Genomic DNA, 20,736 nt, shown 5'->3' with positions numbered 1-20,736 from the left:
CAGGAGCTATTTTCCTTCCCTGTTTTGACCAGCCAGATAAAATCAGCTACTTAATAAAAAACTTTTTAAGACAAATGGAACCTTGGAGATCTAGCATAACTTTATTTTACAATCAAAGATCAAGACAAAGAGACCCAAAATCTCCTGCATCCTGGAGTAGACACGAGAATCTCGGTCTCTTATTTCCACTGGTGCTCTGCCCACCACACCCTCCTTGTAAACACTTCCTGCAGGTCCCATTTATAAATACGCCAATAAGCCAAGGCTACTTCATTTCTGTGTCTTACTAGGATAAAAAGGCAGCCAAGGAGGGGAAAGTTGTCTGCTTTGGTATCCAAGGAATCTTTGACCTCTAATACTATGCTTCTATTCATTCTTTTTCCCTCTATCCCAGCAGGTCCCTCCCCATTCTTAACCCTCTAAGCACCTGATTATTTGTCATGCAGAGTCAGTTCTGACCAAAAAGGAAGGAAGTGGTTTACATTTCCAAGGTTCCTTTTGTATCGGATTTTATTATCTTATTAAACAGATGGTTTTGTCTGGTCCTTCAACTCCTGACACTACCTTGTTGCTGACTGCATGCACAAACTTCAGACCCCCTATCTTATTCTGTTTTGTATTTTTGATATACATGACTTTTTAATAACATGACTGACCTTTGGTTAACCACTGAATTGACCCAGATATTTGTATCCACCCCACTTCCCTGGTCAAGGATGCGATCCATTCACATCTCTGCAGACCATGATTCAGTACGATATCTGGTAAGTCAAATTCCATCTGATGTCTGACAGGAAGCTGTGTGCATAAGACTAGAATACATACCCAGCCTCCAAGGAGACTTACAGAAATGCTGCTGCGGGTAAACTAAGGAAAACAGCAGTTTAAGGTGATATTTCAGACAAGGAAGAACAACAATCTCCATTTCCTTGATTTGGGATTAAATGTAATCTACTTTCCATTTAAGGCTGCAGCATATGCTAAGCATATTTCTCCATTAAAATCAGACAAGCAGGTTGTGTATGGCATGTGTGTATGTGCATAACCTTAGTTCATTTATAGGAAATCCTTTCAAAAGTTATATAATTTGAAATGGAAGATTAAAGAAATAGAATCCAATAAACAGAGCACCTAGACTAAGCCTCTCCTTTGTTTCAAATCCACAGAAATGATGAAAAAGATGTACATTCAAAATATGTGCAACAATACTACAGGATTACAAATGATAGATAACCTCCAAAGTTGAAAGGCAACAGAATGAGATTAAAGGAAGAAACCACAAGTCAAAAATATGACAGGAAGGACTGTGGCCATGAGATGTGTGGTTGGAGAACCATAATGAAAAGATCTAGGCAATTTACATCAGAGAAACATAAATGGCAGCCAATCATCAAACTATCCTTTGAAAGAACTGTATCTAATAAAACCAGGAATATGTATACTATTGACCCTAGCATTTCCATCCTTATTCTGAGAAACATTCTCACTTGTGCACAAGAATTCATGTCCAAGAATGTTCACAGCAGCAGTATGACATAGAGATAAACCGGAAATGACTACCAATAGGAGAAAGGCAGCTGTTAATAAGAAACAAAATAAATACATATATGGAGTGACCTCCAAAACATAGCAATGAATGAAAAATACAAAGTTCAGAATTACAGCATGCCATTTAGTAAAAAGTACTATGCAGTCCTACATATATATATATGAGAGATGGGGTGGGGTGGGGGGTGGGAGATAGAAGGAGAGGGAGAAGGAAGAAGGAGAGGAGAGAGAGAGAGAGAAGGGAAGAAAAAGAGGAGAGAAAGAGAGTGTGTGAGAGAGAGAAAGAGAGACAGAGAAGGAAACATCTCTAATTCATAATAATGGATTACCTCTAAGTGGGGAGGAACAGAGCTGAGACTCAAAAGGTACTTTAACTGCAAATGTGTTGCAAGTTTTAAAAAGACATATATATTCAGGTGTTATGTGCATAATCAATATTTTGATTTTGTACAAACAATTAGAAGATACTGGATATATCAATAACAAACCATCACAGGAAAAAATTGTAATAAAGTCAGCAATGGACAAGAAAGGATTAATTTTTTTAACAAAAAGAAGGCATTAATAGTGATTATGGCCTTCCAAATAATCACAGTAAGTGTTAACGGGTGAACTCACTATTATTGGCTAAGACTTTGCATTAGTCTGTTTTCACACTGCTATAAAGATACTACCGAGACTGGGTAATTTAGAAAGGAAAGGGGTTTAATTGACTCACAGTTTCACATGACTGGGGAGGCCTCAGGAACTTATAAACATGGCGGAAGGCAAAGGGGAAGCAAGGCACCTTCTTCACAAGGCAGCAGGAGGGAGAATGAACGCAGGAGGAACTACTAAACACTTAAAAAATCATCAGATGTCTTCAGAACTCACTGTCACAAGAACACCATGGGGGAGACTGCCCCCATGATTCCATCACCTCCACCTGGTCTCTCCCTTGACATGTGGGGATTATGGGGATTATGACTCAAGCTGAGACTCTGGGTGGGGACACAGCCAAACCACTTCCAGAATGTGCCAAGCACTGTTAAGAATTTTACATATATTAATTCATTTAATTGTTATAACACGACATAGAAACCATTAATATTTCCATTGTATAGGCAAGAAACAGGATAATAGTTAAGTAAACCGGACAGACACCACACAGCCAGTTTATGCAGTGCCTGAATTCAACCCCAGGCAGCCTGGACTCAGTCCATGTCCGTTACCACTCACCAAACAGCCGCCACTGAACAAAGCAACACACAAACTGAGTTGTTTGGGTTTTGTAAGATAAATATTCAAGAATACATCTAAAATGAAATAACTAGGAGTGATAAAAATGAAGAGATTAAAAGTATACACCAGGAAAATGCTAACAACTAAAGGGAGTCAGGGTCTAAGACACAAGAGAAACTCAAGGTGAAGGCAACAAAAACAGATGGAGGTGAAGACACATACCATATTCAATTGGTAAAAAAAACCATTAAAAATGACAATTATGAACTTTTATTTTCCTTTTGTAGAAGACCCAACATACTTTTCTCAGAAACCAACAAAGACCAAGATTTGAATACAATTAACAAGTATTTTTTTTGGGTTTTGTTTTGTTTTGTTTTTGTTTTTGTTTTGTAGAGACGGGGTTTCACCGTGTTAGCCAGGATGGTCTCGATCTCCTGACCTTGTGATCCGCCCGTCTCGGCCTCCCAAAGTTCTGGGATTACAGGCTTGAGCCACCGCGCCCGGCCAACAAGTTTTAATTGATAGTTTTTTTAAATGTTATACATAAATGTGAGAACGCATATTTAAAAAAAAAAAAAAACACGGAAAAGTTGTAAGAAAAAACTATGAATTAGGTCACACAAAAAAGTTAACTGCAATCACACAGAAAATTACAATCACACAGTAAGCACAATACAATTCAATTAGAAATGAACATGTAAAAATCAAGGGATATTGGTAAATTGTCTCCAGCATTTTCATCATTGAATCAACCTGGCCCTGTTCTGGCTTCTGACCTTGGAGTACATCAGGTGAGTCCTTTGACTGCACCCCAGGGATGCCGAGTCAATACTGATGACAATTGGAATGGCAGATCTCCAGCCTCCAGAAATAAAGAGCTGACCATCCCAGCCATGCAAACATATTCACTAATTAGGGGTCTTCTGTCCTGAAGGGAGGGGAAACCACCTCACAGGTACTGACTCATGTACAGCCCTGAAAACAGAGAATACAAACTGAGTGCCCAGCCAGAACACGGAAGAAAAGGAAGAGGATGACAAAGAATAACTATTTTTGTGGGGGTTGGGGAAAGTGCGAAAAATACAAACAAAAAATAATCCCATATGGCTCCCAAAAATTTCATTCTGGGGTAAAAAGGAAAAAAATGCTATTAAAATGAATAAAAGTACAAATCATATATCTGATAAAGATCTGATACAGAATATATAAGGAACTCTTGAAACTCCATAATAAAGTATCCAATTTCTTAAAATGGGCACAAGATTTGAACAGACACTTCACTAAAGAAGTTATGCAGATGGCAAGCAAGCACATGAAAAATGCTCAACAGCATTAGTCATTAAGGAGAGGCAAATTAAAACCACAGGAAATGTGACTGCACACTGATGAGAGTGGCTAAACTTAAAAGACTGCCATACAGAGTGCTGATGAGAACATGGATAAACTGTAACTATTAGCCACTGCTCAAGAGAAATAAAATCATCTTTGGAAAATGGTTTGCAAGTTTCTTAAAAAGTTAAACATACACTTATCACATGATCCAGTCATTCTACTCCTAGGTATTTACCCAAAAGAAATAAAAGCATATGCCCATATAAAGACTTGTATACGAATGTTCATGCAGCTTTATTTGTAACAGCCAAAAACTAGAAACAACCCAAGTGTCCATTAGCAGGTGAATGGATAAACAAACTGCATTGCATCCCTAGAGTGAGGTACTATTCAATGATAACATGGAATGAACTACTGATACATGCAACAACAAAGATGAATCTCTATTTACGCTGAATGAAAGCCAGACAAAAAGACTACATACTGTATTATTCCATTTACATAACATTCTAGGAAACATAAACTAATATATAGGGACAGAAAGCAGACCAGCAGTTATGCAAGGGTAGGAGAGAAACAAAAGGGAAAGATGACCAAGAGCCACGAGGAAACAACGATCACCAGTTCAACTACATTGATGGTTTCACGGGTGTAGACATATTTCAAATTACACATTTTAAATAAGCATAGTTTACTGTATGTCAACCATTCCTCAATAAAGCAGTTTCAAAATGAATCTGTGGGCCAGGCAAGGTGGCTCACACCTGTAATTCCAGCACTTTGGGAGGCAGAGGCAGGTGAATCACGAGGTCAGGAGATTGAGACCATCCTGGCTAACATGGTGAAACCCTGTCTCTATTAAAAATACAAAAATTAGCTGGGCATGGTGGCACGTACCTGTAATCCCAGCTACTTGGGAGGCCGAGGCAGGAGAATCGCTTGAACTAGGGAGTCAGAGGTTGCAATGAGCCGAGATCATGGCACTGCACACCAGCCTGGCAACACAGGGAGACTCTGTCTCAAAAAATGAACAAACAAACAAACAAAAAAAACCGGAATCTGTGGAGACAGATCATCTGAGTATGAAAAAGTAGGAGATCACTGAATGTTTATTTAATATGTGCATTCTAACATGAAGGTCAAGTAAAAGTAAGTCGACTGTTAGCCACCACACAGGACTAAATATCAAGATAAAAGAAAAAAAAGACACATTTAGCAACCAGACGGGCATAGCTCCAAAACAGTACTTAGTAACAGGCCACCTCTGATGGGCATAATACAAACTAAGAAAAGTACTCCTCCTAGAGAATTGCCTCATCGAAGAGAATCTGCTTCACCAAGCTAATCCGAGTGTGCCACCTTCAACAGTCTGAACACAGATAGCGCTTCTTCCAAAGGCCTGGAAATGCAGCGCGGCAGTCAAACAAGCAGATGGCGTGGCAAGCAGAAGCCCCAGTTCTTCAAGAGCTGAGGCCTCCATTAAGCCTCCAGTCCTTATTTTAAATATGAAAGCAGTAATATCTTCCTGGTTATTTCAAAAGGCTGTGGTGAGATGACGCACCTGAAAGCCCCCAAAAAACTATACAGCGGAACACAAATACTAAAATAAATGCTTGCCTGACAAGAGAATTTAACTATCTCCCCTCTTCACATTAATTGGATAGGAAGCAAAAGAAGCCATTTATCAGAACTACAATCAACCTGTAACCCATCATGACACACAGGAAAAGCCCAAAAGCTATTTAACTTTTGTTTTCTAATGGAAGCATTTAACACTATAAATTTCCCCTTAAAGTAGTACTTTAGGTGCATCACATACATTCTGATACATTATGCTTTCATTTTCATTCCATTCAATATTTTGCCTTGTAAGCTCCTCTTTAACCATGGGTTTTCAGGATGTGATCATTAATTTCAAAATATTTTGGAATTTCTGGGGTATCTGATACTGATTTCTAGCTTAATTAAACGTGGTCAGAGAACACATATATTCCTGAAAAATTACCCATAAAGTGAAAGTATGGAAATCAAGTTCAATTTTTCTATGGTAAATTAATACGTAATGATATGCCCAAGGTCAAGGCAAGCTAGGATTAGAGATCAATCTTCCAGCTTCTAATTCTGGTATAACAGCCTTTCTTCCACCTCTCAATATCATCTTAAAGCCAAAAGACGTGTTATTCTCTCCCTATCCTTTCAAAAGAAAAAAAGAAAGAGAAGGAAAATTCCATATACATCCTCTCATTTGATTTTTATAATTCCATAGATCAGGCAAGATAGATGATAGTATTCTGCACATGAGGAAAGTGAAGCTCAAAGAAATAACTTGCCCTAGTAGTCTGCTATGTCTCATTACTCCTCAATTACCCCTTAAAATTAGAGCAAGACAGCTCACTGAAATCCATAAATAATTCAAAAACCTCATTTTAGCCACTATCACGATCACCACCACCTCAGTTCAGAATAAATTATAGTAAAACTGACTAGGTTTGCTTTTGGGTTTTTGGATTTTCTTGAGACGGAGTCTTGCTCAGTCGCCCAGGCTGGAGTGCAGTGGCACGATCTCAGCTCACTGCAGGCTCCGCCTTCTGGGTTCACACCATTCTCCTGCCTCAGCCTCCCCAGTAGCTGGGACTACAGGCACGTGCCACCACGCCCGGCTAATTTTTTTGTATTTTTAGTAGAGACGGGGTTTCACTGTGTTAGCCAGGATTTTCACGATCTCCTGACCTCATGATCCACCCGCCTCAGCCTCCCAAAATGCTGGAATTACAGGCATGAGCCACCAGCCATCTGACTAGGTTTAACTTTCTAAATCTTGACTTCTTATACCCATTCATTATTAGCAAGATTCGGATAACAAAGAACTGGTTAAATTCCAGGAAAGAAAAAGTAAATGGGCAAAAATGGAGGAAAATTGAGATCTCAGCTTAATAAGTCATAAACTACATAACCATGTTTTTCACACAAGAAAATTAATATGGAAATGAATATATCAAGTTTTTTTTCTCTTTCAATGTCCTAAACTATTGATTAGGATCTAAAACTCTAAAATATTACCTGTGGTTAATATTTATATATTAAAGCATATTAATATTAAATATTTAATACTCAAAAATATTAAAATATTTTATGCTATTTCTATTTCTAATTAAATTTCTACACTATGTTACAGGAATTAAATGGCTTTAAGGGTAAAAGGCACACACTCTTACCATATAATCGTTGACGATGGGTTGCAGAAATTCCCCTCAAGTAGCATCACCACTTTGGCTCAGTTATCAGTAAGAGTAACAGCAATCAAAACTAAAACTATAAAGAAAAGAAAAAAAGAATTAATTACCAGTAGGCAAAATGCATTCAAGTCTTCAAGAAAGTCTTAAATTCAAATTTCACATTTCAACAATTTCAAGGGAGCTCTAATCCCTGAACCAGTTCTTTTTTAATTATTTTAAGTAAGAAGCTAATAAGGTGTGTGAAATCCTGTATAATTCCAACCCCCTATTCTGGAAAAACCTCTGAAATTAACTTCAAGGACTCACAGTAAATAATAGCCAAAGGGCAGAAAAACAAAAAGTCAAGTTTAAGTGTATTCAACTAAACTACTCAATTCATTTACTCAACAACACATATATTTTAGGTTTTGTTACTGCCTACAGACTGAATCAAATAATAGTAATCATTCACATAAGAACTGTACCTAATAAGAGCATTTGTATCAATTTCCCCTAACAATATTCAAATTTAATACAAGTCTTGGTGATCATTTTATAAATATTCTAATAGTAGGTACAAGGATAAAATAGTAACAGATTTAATAACTGCCAATTAGACCTTAGAAAGTGTTTCCAGAACACTGGACATTAACAGCAAGGCTACAGAGCAAACTGATCAATGTTGTATACCAATGTGCTAGAGCTATGAGGTAACCAGAAGCATGATATAGTTTCCCACTCAGAATTATGTTCTACTTGGGAAGAACACATACAAGACAATTTTAGTGAACAGGCATCCATTCACTCAGCAGGAGTGTACCAAGCATCCTGTAGAAGTCAGTCCCTCTTTCAACACTGAACACATAAAAATGAGTAAGAAAATGCCTGTTTGTGAAAGCACTCAGTCTTGTGAGGGTAACAAATAAATGCAGATAATTTTAATACAATAAGGTAGATGCAAGAAAGCAAGAGAACAGCGGCCCAGAAGTGGGGTGGGGTGCAGCTTCAGGAAAGTCAAACAAGGGTGGGAGGCGTCAAGCTTGGGAAAGGAGGTCCAGGCATGAGAAAGCAGAAACTGTGCCATTTCATTATGGAAGAAAAGCAACTTTGAGTCTACTAAAAGGAATTATCTGGACCTGCATGAATTCTATGTAGGCCAGTAGATTCTAAGAACTCACATAGTTAAGACCGCAACCATCCTTTTAACAGTACACACACAAAAAAAAAACCAGAATGATCATTCAACGATACTCTATTTTATACATCCTAGTTTACTTATTTAAAACTCAAGCAGCACACGATTTTCTTCTCTTCCTTCGGAGCAGCTGTACAGCATGCTCTTGATGCTGAGTAAAAGAGAAAAGTGAGCTTTTTCTTAAGTACTTTGCGTAAGTGATCACCTTATTTCCAAATACAGAAAATTATCCCTGGGTTTAGATTATTCAGGCCTAATTTTACCTCTACTAGATCAGCCGATTCGACTTGATGATTTTGAGGGTAACCAGCACTATAAATTTCACTTAAGAGATGGTTATATCCAGCTAACTGTGCCTAAGGACAAGGAAGATGTCCAACATCGTATGTATTTCCCGGATGACCACTTCCGTTTAAGAATCACATGTTAACTCTTCCTTTTTGAAACACAATTATGAATTTTCCCATTTGTGTGAAAGGCTATGGACTTACCATTTTTGTTATTAGCTATTATTTGGTAAATGCTTTACTCAGGTCCAAGCATAGAGCTAACACCTCATATACATTTAACTTAGTCCTCACAGGAAATATCTCCATTTAAAAATGAAGAAATTAGGATCAAAAAGTGAGTTGTTGAGGATCACACAGGTAGGAAAAAAAGGAGTCAGGATGAGTCTAGACGACTAGAAAGTAACTGTTCTTGCCAGGCACGGTGTGGCTCATACCTGTAATCCCAGCACTTTGGAAGGCTGAAGTGGGTGGATCACGAGCCCAGGAGTTTGAGACCAGCTTGGGCAACATGGCGAAACCCTGTCTCTACCAAATAAATAAATAAATAAATAAATAAATAAATAAATAAACAAACAAAGGAAGGAAGGAAGGAGTAAGTAAGTAATATCTACATTGGATTGTCTCCTTCTGGACACAGACATATGCATTTTTCCTTGCTGCTGAGCTGCTAACATTTCTAACATAAGTCAGGAACCATAAAAGTCTTGAAGAATTCACTAGACTTTGTTAATACGTAGCCTCATTTGACAGTGGAGAGCATATCAGTAACTCCTTTGAAGTCACAGATTAAGGCTGCTAACTGGAAACACAGCACCTCTACTAAGAGGTACAATACTGGCCAGAACAGGGAAGCATGCTTCTATACAACACCATCGCTCCAATTCTGTTTCCGTCCATGGCTACACTCTGAATGGTGCTGACAGTGCTCTCCTGTGGCTACTGTCCAGAAGCAGAATTGCCCTGTAACTTCCTACCTCTGGCCCTGCATCCATTACGCTCCCCCTGACACAAATGCCCTCCTGTCGTCTAGTTTCCAGGTATCCAAAGGTCTCTTGCCTTCAAACTGCAACCTACTATGGCCTCCATCCATCCATGCCTTTACCTGCTCAATAAACACATATATATGTAGTTATGTGTCAGTCACTATGCCTGCCCCTCCCCCTGGAAAAACCAAAGCCCAATCCTGGACTCCCAAGAACCTCTCAGTCCACCAGAAGAAAAGTCTGTAAACAAGCAGGTAGCAATCCATGGGGCCAGCACACTGACAGGTGTATGTGGGGGATGCAGAGAGCACAAGGGAGAAGGTGGCTACAGCTGGAGGGGCAGCGGCAGGGACAGCTTCACAAGGCTGGTCACTGAATTTAAGCCGTAATTTAGAAGACAGGTGATGAAGACCTAAACTAAGACAAGCGAGGATTCTTTAAATGGAACACATCTGACAGACACAGGTCTCGGGAGATTAAGTGGATGGGGATGCTGACTCCCCTGGAGTCAAGGAGTACTCTGAGGTAGCACTGTCCAAATGAATGTTCTGCAGCGAAGGAAATGTTCTATACAGTGACCGTGTCCCACAGGGCAGCCTCCAGCCACATGGAGTGCTGGATCCAGATTGAAATGTGCCAATGTGAGTAAGGAACTCAATATTTTACTTCATTTTAACGAATGTTCATTTAAATAGTAACATGTGGCTACTGGCTACTATGTTGGACAGTACTCTTCTAAGATTTTTGGCTTGAGATAGTTGTACTGAAGGTGTTATTACCAACATCTGGGAAAAGAAATACTGCAAAGAAAAGCATATAGACACTCAAATATTTGAATAAATAAGCAAATCACTGACTAGAGGAACAAACTGGGTAATCTTTAAGGACCTCTTGCCGCTAAAATCCCATCACAGATGTACTTATCCTTGTTCACTCAGGTTCCAAATAATGACCTCAATATGGTAGCAACAAAATATAATCCTGCTGTCTCTAGGCTCAAGTATTAAAATACTACTACTAAATAAAAATTCTTTATACCATTCAGGGAAAAAAGAAAAGAAAAATGACATCATGAAACCACGGGAAGTCACAATTTAGAGAATAATCACAGACTAAAGTCAAGCCAGGAAAAATAACTGCCTAGTAAAAAAAAAAATGTCTTTTTCCAAAAAGAAGAGGGAAAGGGGAGGAGGGGACCACACAGCATTATGACAGCCAACACGAGCGCAGGTAATTTCAAATACATTTAGACCATTCACCTCGTCAGCAGCTCACTTCACATTCAGGTTACATTTCTCTGTAGTCTGATGAGAGAAATGACAGAGTTTATCTAATGAAATACCTACTTTTCTACTACAGGGCATTTTACAAGGTCAATGATAATAAAATTTTCCCTAGTAATACGCCCTTTAATCTTACTTATCCACGACATCCAAAATCAATATGAAATAAAGAATTCTGCTACTTGAAAACACTTAACCTGAGAACAGGTTGTATCTAAATGACCCACTGTTAATCTACCAATATTATCCTAATCTGATTGTATCTGGATTTACTATTTTAGTCCCTGACATCTCTTATACGCCTCCAAATTCTAGTTTTCCAGAAATGAGAAGCTAGCTCGAGATATAGCTCTATTTCACCACTTCTTTTTCCAGCCTTACCTCCTAAACCAGGCTGAAATTCTGTTCTTTTCACCTCTATCGACGAGATCACATCACCAATGTTTTTAACTATTCACATATAACATTCTATTGACGAGATTGCAAGACACTATAGAAATGTAACTACTTCTAGCTTCAGAGAAATATATCTCATAAGAAAGTCAAGTACGAATTTTTTAGCAAAAAGCCTATGTCTAGCATAACAAGACAGCAATCTTTGTGTTTCTCCTCTTTCTTGCTCTCTGGTTGACTATCTGAGCTTCGATACCCCACTGCTACAACAGTTCCACACCTTTTGAAGTCAGAGCCAGCATGAACATATTTTAGCTGGCCCCACCATACAATTCAACACATAACTGACCTGTTACAGAAAGTGAGGCAAAAACAAGGTCAAGTAGTAAGGTCTTTGCCCCCAAAAAGTTGATCTGGTGGGGAAGAGTAAACAAACACAAAAAAATACAAAACAAGTAGCAGAAGAGATACTGCTGTAAGTTAAAACAAAAACAACATTAGCTGACATTCACTGAACACCTACGTGTCTCACATTCTTGGCTAGGTACATTTTAATTTCAATAAAACTATATTAATTATACTAAAAGAGAGCAAATGAAGAGAAATTCTCCCAGTTTTGAGTACTTTGTTCACTCAAAAATTACTTATCACAGACGTAAATACAAGAATCGTAAGATAATAGTTTATTTCCCTTCCATTTAATGAACAATAACTGCCTAGTAAAATACAAAGAAAAAGGAACCAATTCCTGATATGACGTTGTAAAGATCCATGAGTGGCCCACACCTCTGGGCTAATAGTCCCTGGCCAGAAAATCTGATAGCCTGACAACGATCTGGGCCACATCAACCGCACATCAGTTCATTCAAGCATTTACTACTGTTCAACACAGTTTATGGGGGACAAGAGGCAGGGGACATTACTTTGGACTGAGCCCCTGTACTAGGCCCTAGTAGACCAGACCAAACCAGAATGGAGTCACTTGTGGTAACTGTCACTTAAACTGAACTCAGCTGGGTACGGTGGCTCATGCCTGTAATCCCAGCATTTTGGGAGGCCTAGGTAGGATTATCTCTTAAGCCTAGGAGTTTGAGACCAGCTTGGGCAACACATGGAGACCTCATCTCTACAAATAATTCAAAAATTAGCTAGGCATGGTGGCACACTCCTGTGGCCCCATCTACTCAGGAGGCTGAAGCAGGAGGATCACCTGAGCCCAGGAGGCTGACACTGCAGTGAGTAAGCTGAGATCACTCCACAGCACTCCAGTCTGGGCGACAGAGCAAGATCCTGTTTCCAAAAAACAAAACAAACAAACCAAAAAAAAAAAAAAAAACTGCTCTGAAACAAGCCAGTTTTCTATTAAAAACAAAAAAATAAGAGATTCATGGCAACCAATCAGAAGTGGCCCAGTTTATCTGAGCTGAGATAATAAGAAAGTTTCCTCCATTTTAACCCTATAAAAAAAGTAATTCTGAAATAACGAATCTGCTGTTCATTCTTTATTTCTGCTTTCTTCAGCCTTTTTCTGCCTACAAAGCCACGCTCCTCTCCTCAGCTCACTGGAACACCCATCCTGTTTTATAGAATGAGGTACAATTCAATGCTAGAATCACAAATAAAAGCCAATTAGATCTTGATTTTTAATTAGATTTTTAATTTGCCTTTTGACACTAGCCCACTATTATGCATTAGAAATATAACTATGAATCACACAAACATAAAGCTATGTGTTATACCAAAAAATACCACACCACAAGCTATAAAGTGTTAAGTGAAAAGAGAGACATAGGAACCCTCCCTACCATCTGAAAGGTATACAGCCCAAGACACTCAGCAGATGCCTAAAACTGTGGATGGTACCAAACCCTGTATACTAAGTTTTCTCCTATATATACATACCTATGATAACTTATTTTATAAATTAGGCACATTTAATTTATAAATTAGGCACAGTAAGACTAACAATACTCAAAATAGAACAATTATACCAATATCCTGTAATAAAAGTCACATGAATGTGGTCTCTCTCTCATGTGTATGCACAAAATATCCTAATATTTTCAGACCACAGGTGACTGCCAGTAACTGAAACTGTGGTAAGTGAAACCTCGGATATGGGGGGACTACTGAGCATGCAAAGTGCTATGACAGAAGACTGGTTCCAGCTGCAGTAAACAAGAGAGGAACAGTGACACCAAGAGACTGATTTCTGTCCTTTGAGATGCAAAGAGTATACAAAGTCAACGTGAAGATAAACCTCTTAACACCATCTAAATATTGTGCTATGAGAGGTAGTCAAAGGGCCAGGGCAGTAGCTCACACCTGTAATCCCAGCCTTTTGGAAAGCTGAGGGAGGAGGATTGCTCAAGCCCAGGAGTTTGGCACCAGCCTGGGCAACAGGGCAAAGCCAGTCTCTAAAAAGAAAAAATTAGCTGGGCATGGTGACGCACACCTGTAGTCCCAGCTGCTCAGGAGGCTGAGGTGGGAGGATCGCTTGAGCTTGGGAGGTCAAGCCTGCAGTGAGCTACAATCACACCACTGCATTCCAGCCTGGGTAACAGAGTGAGATCCTGTCCTCGCCACACACACACACACACACACACACACACAGAGAGAGAGAGAGAGAGAGAGAGAGAGAGAGAGAGAGAGAGAGGAAAAAAGAGACCTAGTCAAACAGCTCCAGATGCAGAACTTGCTCCTGAGATAAAGCGTGTATGTATCCACCTGTCCGTCTCCTGTGAGGCTACAGAAAACTCTGAGCAGTTTATTTAAACCTACATTTCCCTAACTACACAAATCAGACTGTGAGAATTAAATGAGCTAACCCATGGGAAGAGCTGTCTGCCTCATTTAACAAGCAATAAAGAGCACCAATCACTGTTACTGCAGGTGCCGCCCCGGCAGCCTGGACAACCCACCAGAGCTGGGAGCATGTCCACTGCATCTCAGTACCAATCCCAGGGTTTCACATAGAAAGGAGTTCATGGCAACCTCTCAATCAATGTGGATTCAGAACAAAACAAATAATGAACAAATGAGCAAACAAAAACCTAAAACCAGAATGATTTACGTTCAAATTCAGTCCTACTCTTAAATTTGCCTAGTTATTCATTACCACAACAAAAAGTGCAGAACTACTAGAAATCAAAAAATTTAAGAAGTTGAAAATGGTTAGAAATCCATAGTAAATATAATTGGTTTTCAAAGGAAAACTCGATTATCTAATCCTATGATGTTTCTGCCTACATGTGACAGTTAAGCTTCGTTTTTAATGTACACAGTAGACAGGTCTGGCCCCGGGCAGCCACCTGTGGATCCTAATACTTTGATCCCTAACTCCATTCTTCACTGTGACAAATCTTTTCCTTTTTAATTCCAGCACTTGGCACAATACTTAGCACATAGACAACACTCAAAAACATTTGTCAAAGAAGTGATTTTTTTCCCCAAATGCAGAGATTTAAAAGAAAAACAATGCATCTTCCCAACCTACTTCAACTAGAAAAGCTGGACCTGCCCTGTATTTAGTGACCCTGAGTTGGCTCTGTGATCACCATGTTTAAGTGCCACACAAGCATAAAGCATGAGAATTTGAATCAACAGTTGTTTCAATTCCACCAAACAGTTAATGAGCTTCTTTGTGATGGGCATAAAAAGATAAAATAATAACTTTCTCATGATAAAATAAGGCTTCCAGTTTGAGGAAAGATTGTTGACTAGAACCAAGAAGCTGTTCAGCAACATTTTGAATAATCTACCATCATTAAATACAAATGTGGACTGGTACCAAGGGCATCATTAAGCAGTTTTCTTTAGCGATACTGAGAAGCAGTCTGAGAACTGGAGGAAAACCAGGGGTCAGCAGGATAGCTGGACGGAGGAGCAGAGGTCCTGAGGGTGAAAATACTGACCAGAAGGAAGGGCCTGAGGACAGGAAAGACAGGGAGAGGCCAAGGGACCCTGGCGCCTCTGTCCAGGACTGTGCAGAGAACACAGATGCAACAAGGTCACCAGTTAGGAAATAACAGGATTCCAGAATTTTTAAAACTTCCCTGTTCTTAAAAAAGTGGGACACTGTGTCCTTGGCTGATCTTTTGGCACTTTCTATTGCTCTTCACCCCACAAAGATTACAAAAACAGTGGCTTCCAGGGAGGCCCTTGAGATGACAGTTTAAACCTTGAAACAAATCCAACCCAAGTAAAAAGATTTTCTTGCCCAAACTACTTTGTATATTTCTCAGCTTTAATTACTGAACCCTATAACTAGAATTCATCCCTGATTCAAAGAGATGCTAAAAATAGCCTGTTTCAGAACGTAGAATGAGAAGCATCGTGTAATTTTGCTACTAAATGGACTCCTTTTTTTTTTATAGCTCAGTAACTTACTCTTCAAATACATTTCTTTTTATCAACCAAAAAAATGCAAAGCACTTCGGATGCACATTCAACAGTAATTTTCAATACTAATTATGTATTTATAAGGTTGTAAGTGAAATCTCAGGCATATACCAACCTTACTTAAAAACAGCCTCCTGACTCTTTCCCTCTAATCATGACCTTCATTAAACAGCTCTGATTGCAAAGAGTACCACCTTATTTACATACGATGAATGAATTAAAACAAAGCTCTTATCCAACAGGCTCCCCACTGCAACTGGCAATTTATTAATAACAACTTACATCTGAATCCACAGTGCCATTTACAAAGGGCCTTCACATAAATCATCTCATGTAATCCCTACAACCTTGACACCTGCAAGTTAGGAATTAGTTTAACTATCTTGCAAATTAGGAAACAGTCTTACAGAATGACTCATCCAAAAAAAATCACACAGTAAATACAGATGAAAGACACACTCACCTACATCGATCTCACCTAAGTTTCAAGGTTTATTCGGAACTCCACTCCTTCTATGACTGACTCTATCTTCTTCACTATGGTTTCAGGACCACCCCAACCCAGCTAGTTCACCCCATCCTCCTAACTCCAACAGAACTCACTAGGAGTATAACCAATGTGAAACCCAACACATGCTACTTTCCACTGGGATTTACCTTCAGAGGCCTAGGTTCTGTTTTCTCAACTCAATCAGAAGCCCTCGTATTTACATATACATTAAACTACTGTTTATGATGCCACCTAAGAATCATCTCGTAAACAAATGTCTTTCTTTCCCTAACTTCAGCAACCAAACCAGGGCATTACCCTTAGCTTTGGCCCCACCATCCTGTCTCCAACCAGAAAATCCTTAAAGCTGTTCATAGGCCATCATAAATAAGTATAAAAGAGGTTTCCCCTTTTTAATGTTTTTTATAAACATTTTTAGTAGAGAGACACAGGGTCTCACTGTGCTGCCCAGGCTGGTTTCAAACTCTGGCCTCAAGTGATCCTCCTGCCTCAGCCTCCCAAATGCCAAGATTATAGGTGTGAACCACCACACACAGCCCAAAAGAGGTTTTCTTAACTGTGCTTAAAGTTGCCTTACATCCTTTACTTGTTTGAGTCTCTGCCTTTCTCCTATGCCTATATTCCATCCCTGGTCTCTGACTTCGTATTGCCTCCTGAGCACCTGCTCAACTGACCAACTAGTTATTTGTGTTTTTACTTCCTTGATTTCACCTACCTTGATTCGTGAAGATTCACCTGGTTCCTGTTCAGGTGCTGGAACACCTTTACCTCCCAGCCTCACCTTGCTCTCTGAATCCAGAGTTTCTAATCTGTCCTCATATTAACCACAGTCCAACCCCTACAAAAGGTACCACCCAGGCCCCAGCACAAGATGCTGCTGAGCCTTCTACAGCTGGCCAGAAGGATAGTGCTGTCTTTTTTACCTTCAGCTAATTCCTGGAGCTCTGCACTTCCACAGCTGTTTCAGGAGAAAGACAAATTTAACAGAGGTACCAACAGCAATTACTCTTACCTCCCCATGGGCCCTTATCTCCTTCCTCTTCAAGCTCAAGACTTAAAAATCAGGTGACAAATAACCCGGGCTAAAATACCACAGAGTCAGCAATCTGTTGGATACCAATGGGTTAGATCATAACCAAATCAGGATTTCCACTTAGTTTCACTGAATGTGTTGAGTCTTACATTTGGACAAAGAAAATAATGAAAATCATTACATAAGTGCATAAAATACACAGCAAATCTGTATATTATCAAATAGAAATAGCAAGATGTAAATACTGCATTGCAGAGGTATTTTTTTCATTATTATCATGACAATTTTTAAATACTCCAAAATCAAACTATATTTCAAAATTACCTCTATAATACTAAACCTGACATAAAGATTTCATGTGCAATTCAGCAAATAACTTCAGTTTTTCTTTTTCTCTCTCTGAGGATAAAATATAATAGTGGCCACTATAACAAAGAGATTCATAAACCTGTACCCACAGGGGATCCTATGTGTTCAAACAAGACTGACAAACACAGCAATAACATTTTACAACATGTCTACATTCAAAGCCCCTGAGCCTCTAGTCAAAACCCAACTCACACTATATCTACAGTAATCAGGAAACTAAATGGCCCACCTTCACGCCACAAGAATACTACAATTTATGAGAGAAGACACAAACAAAAACAAGGAAAAATGACTTCCTAGAAATAAATGTAAAAATTCAGTCACCTAAGTAACTCATTATTGCCAAAAACATTTCTAGCATCAAATTCTATCTCCAATTAATTATGTCAGTGGCATCCAATATAATCCTGTAGGAAACATTTTCTGAAGCCCAGAGGCTGCATGGTAAAGGGGAAAGATCAGAGGTACGGGGTCAGAGATCTGAGTTCCACCCTGGAATTACTATCGAAAAGCTCTGGACCTTGGAAGAGTTATTACTGTTTGAGTCTCAAGCTCCCCTTTTATAAAAATAAAGCTAATCATACCTCCCCTTAAAATGTGACGGGGAGGATGAAGTCTTATGGGCAAAGAACGTAGCAAGGTAGCAGAGGCATTTAATAAATGGTAGTTATTATTTCTAGACAACTAAAAGCAAAACATGCTCCCTGTGGGCAGACAAGCACAACCACCACCATCTGGCAGGTTTACTCAGCCCACTCTCGGCAAAAAGGAAGTGCGGCTCTCTTTGCATTTGTGTATGCAGATGACAGGCCACATCCTCACTCTGTGAGGTTATGGTGGCAGCACTGATCTGTCTCCAAATGACAAAATTCATGTTTGAGGCCAGTGGCCAATGTATCAAATATCCCTGAACCAGCACCTCTTTGTTTTCTACAAACAAAGATAATAATGGCCAATGTACTCACTGAAAGGGTACAGAAATGTAGATATTCCAAACAGTAGATATTCTGATATTTGAAATCCTCATGTTTATTTAACTAAAGCTTCATTAGATTTTGTAGAGTTTTCTGTTAATAACTTGAATTCTGCATAAAATGCCAGCTGAATCTGTCAACCCTGAAAGTAGGAGGGTACCAAGATCCAGATTCTGCCCCTATTATCTCTATCATCCACTATCATCCATATTCCAGTGACAGGATGCTTCTTTCTAAAGAGATGTAAGGAAGGCCTCATCTTTGTAGAACCTTTGAGCACAGGAATAATGATTCAGTGACTATGCAACTCCACATACAAAGTAAACTGAAGAAATTAAAGTGGTAATAAACCTATACACAGCAACAGTCAACAGAATTAAAATTAAAGTACTTCAGCAAATTACATCTACAGTATTATCTTCTCCCCTCAAAACTGCTGAGATAAATGGAATTCCACGGAAATCTCCTAAAATAAATGCTACGTAATTCACATACCAAATACACAGAGATTAAGTACCATTTTTATCAATCTGCTTAAAATTAATGACCTCAAATCTTAATACAAAAGTAATCAGTAACTTTTAAAATACATCTGAAAGCAAGTGAATATTATTGCACCTAAAAGTGTTGAAAATACATTATATAAACCCACAAAACCATGAGATTTCAACACAGCATGGCTCTATCTACTATATAACCTATAAAACTAAGCATTTTCAACCTAAGAGAACCAAATTGCTAATCATCTCTACTCTGCCACAAAGAAAGCAATCATCCCCACTATATACCACATTCCTACAACTACTAAGGAAAGGAGGAAAGACAGAAGTGGAGCGGTGGAGAGAGGATGTGTAGGGAACAGACATTACCATTCTACAGTGCTGCGACAGTGTTTCTTCTTGGAGGCAATAAGTAATGCAGAGCGGATGCTCCCGTTCGTCTTTTGGAGATGAATCCAGCACAAGGAGATTAAGTCATGAAAGAGGAGTTAAAACATCTGGCCTCCAATACTAACCAACCAACAACAGAACGGACAGACACCCCAGCTCCCATGAGCATTGTGAAACATCTTACTAAATACACCTTTTTACTCAGGATTTGTATCTGAATTCTCTGCTGGGATGAAAAGCTAACGAGGATTGTCTCTGCCCTGACATGAGAGCATCTAGAAAGGAAAAAATGACAAGCAATGTACTTCACTGCTACTGAGCCTGCCATGCTGAGCCAGAACTCTGCTTTATGTTCTTAGCCTCTCACTTGGTCCTCACAGCAACCCTAGCAAGTAGGAACTATTAATATCCCCATTTTACAAACAAGGGAACTAAGAAACAGAGAAGTGAAGTGGCTTGCCTCAGGTCACACAGTACATAACAGAGTTGAGAGTCAAACCTAGAAAACCTGTTTTCAGAGACAATGCTTTTAACCACTAGCCTTCCCTTCTTTTATTTGAAATGAAATATAATCTTGCTGTAAAGACAACTCAGGAAATGGAAAGTCATCATGTATCCATCCCACTCACCTTACTGACCACTCTACCATTAAAGACAAATCTCAAAATCTTTCCTACAGTAATCCCAGACAAACCATTCAAGCCCTGGAAAGTTTACTGTGTACTTCTGCATCATTTAATCTTCGGAGCCCAAAGAGGATGATAGAGGTGGGTGTTACAACCTCCAATTAACAAAGGAATACTTTCAGAGAGTAATTGAACACTACTACAAAGCTTTAAGTGGCAAAGCCAAGGTTTGAACTCCCCAGTCCACTTAGAAATGATGCCTTTTGGAAATATTTTATCCACTGTCTCAATGAATCAAATCCCATGGGATGACTGTAACCTCCATTCTATAACATTACACAGGGACAATTTGCCCCAGGATTTACAAAGTGTGGAGAGAACACAAAGAAACCTACAGGAAATAAATACCAGATATTAAGAAGGCCTTTGCAGGCAAAGTAGTAATCCACAGCTGTTTTCATCTGTGGCA

The 20,736-nt window shown here is 39.1% G+C and overlaps 1 protein-coding gene across 11 annotated transcripts in view; it reads right to left on the bottom strand.

The window, feature by feature from the left end:
• The window catches only part of WASF3 (WASP family member 3), a 132,651-nt gene that overhangs the window by 67,362 nt on the left and 44,553 nt on the right, over positions 1–20,736 (bottom strand). For 8 of the 11 annotated variants that reach the window (XM_008021781.3, XM_008021786.3, XM_073012980.1 and 5 more), the window contains one exon: positions 7,320–7,416. The exons of 1 other annotated variant lie outside the window; for it this stretch is intronic. The gene's annotated coding sequence lies outside the window, so the exon portion shown is untranslated. Of the gene's footprint in view, positions 1–5,001; positions 5,100–7,319; positions 7,417–9,238; positions 9,259–20,736 lie in introns of those variants that run through there. 2 more of the 11 variants (XM_037986891.2, XM_073012985.1) reach the window with 2 other exon arrangements.

This window comes from Chlorocebus sabaeus, chromosome 3, assembly GCF_047675955.1.
Source record: "Chlorocebus sabaeus isolate Y175 chromosome 3, mChlSab1.0.hap1, whole genome shotgun sequence".
Lineage (NCBI taxonomy): Eukaryota > Metazoa > Chordata > Mammalia > Primates > Cercopithecidae > Chlorocebus > Chlorocebus sabaeus.
This window is presented reverse-complemented; position numbering and strand designations above follow the sequence as displayed.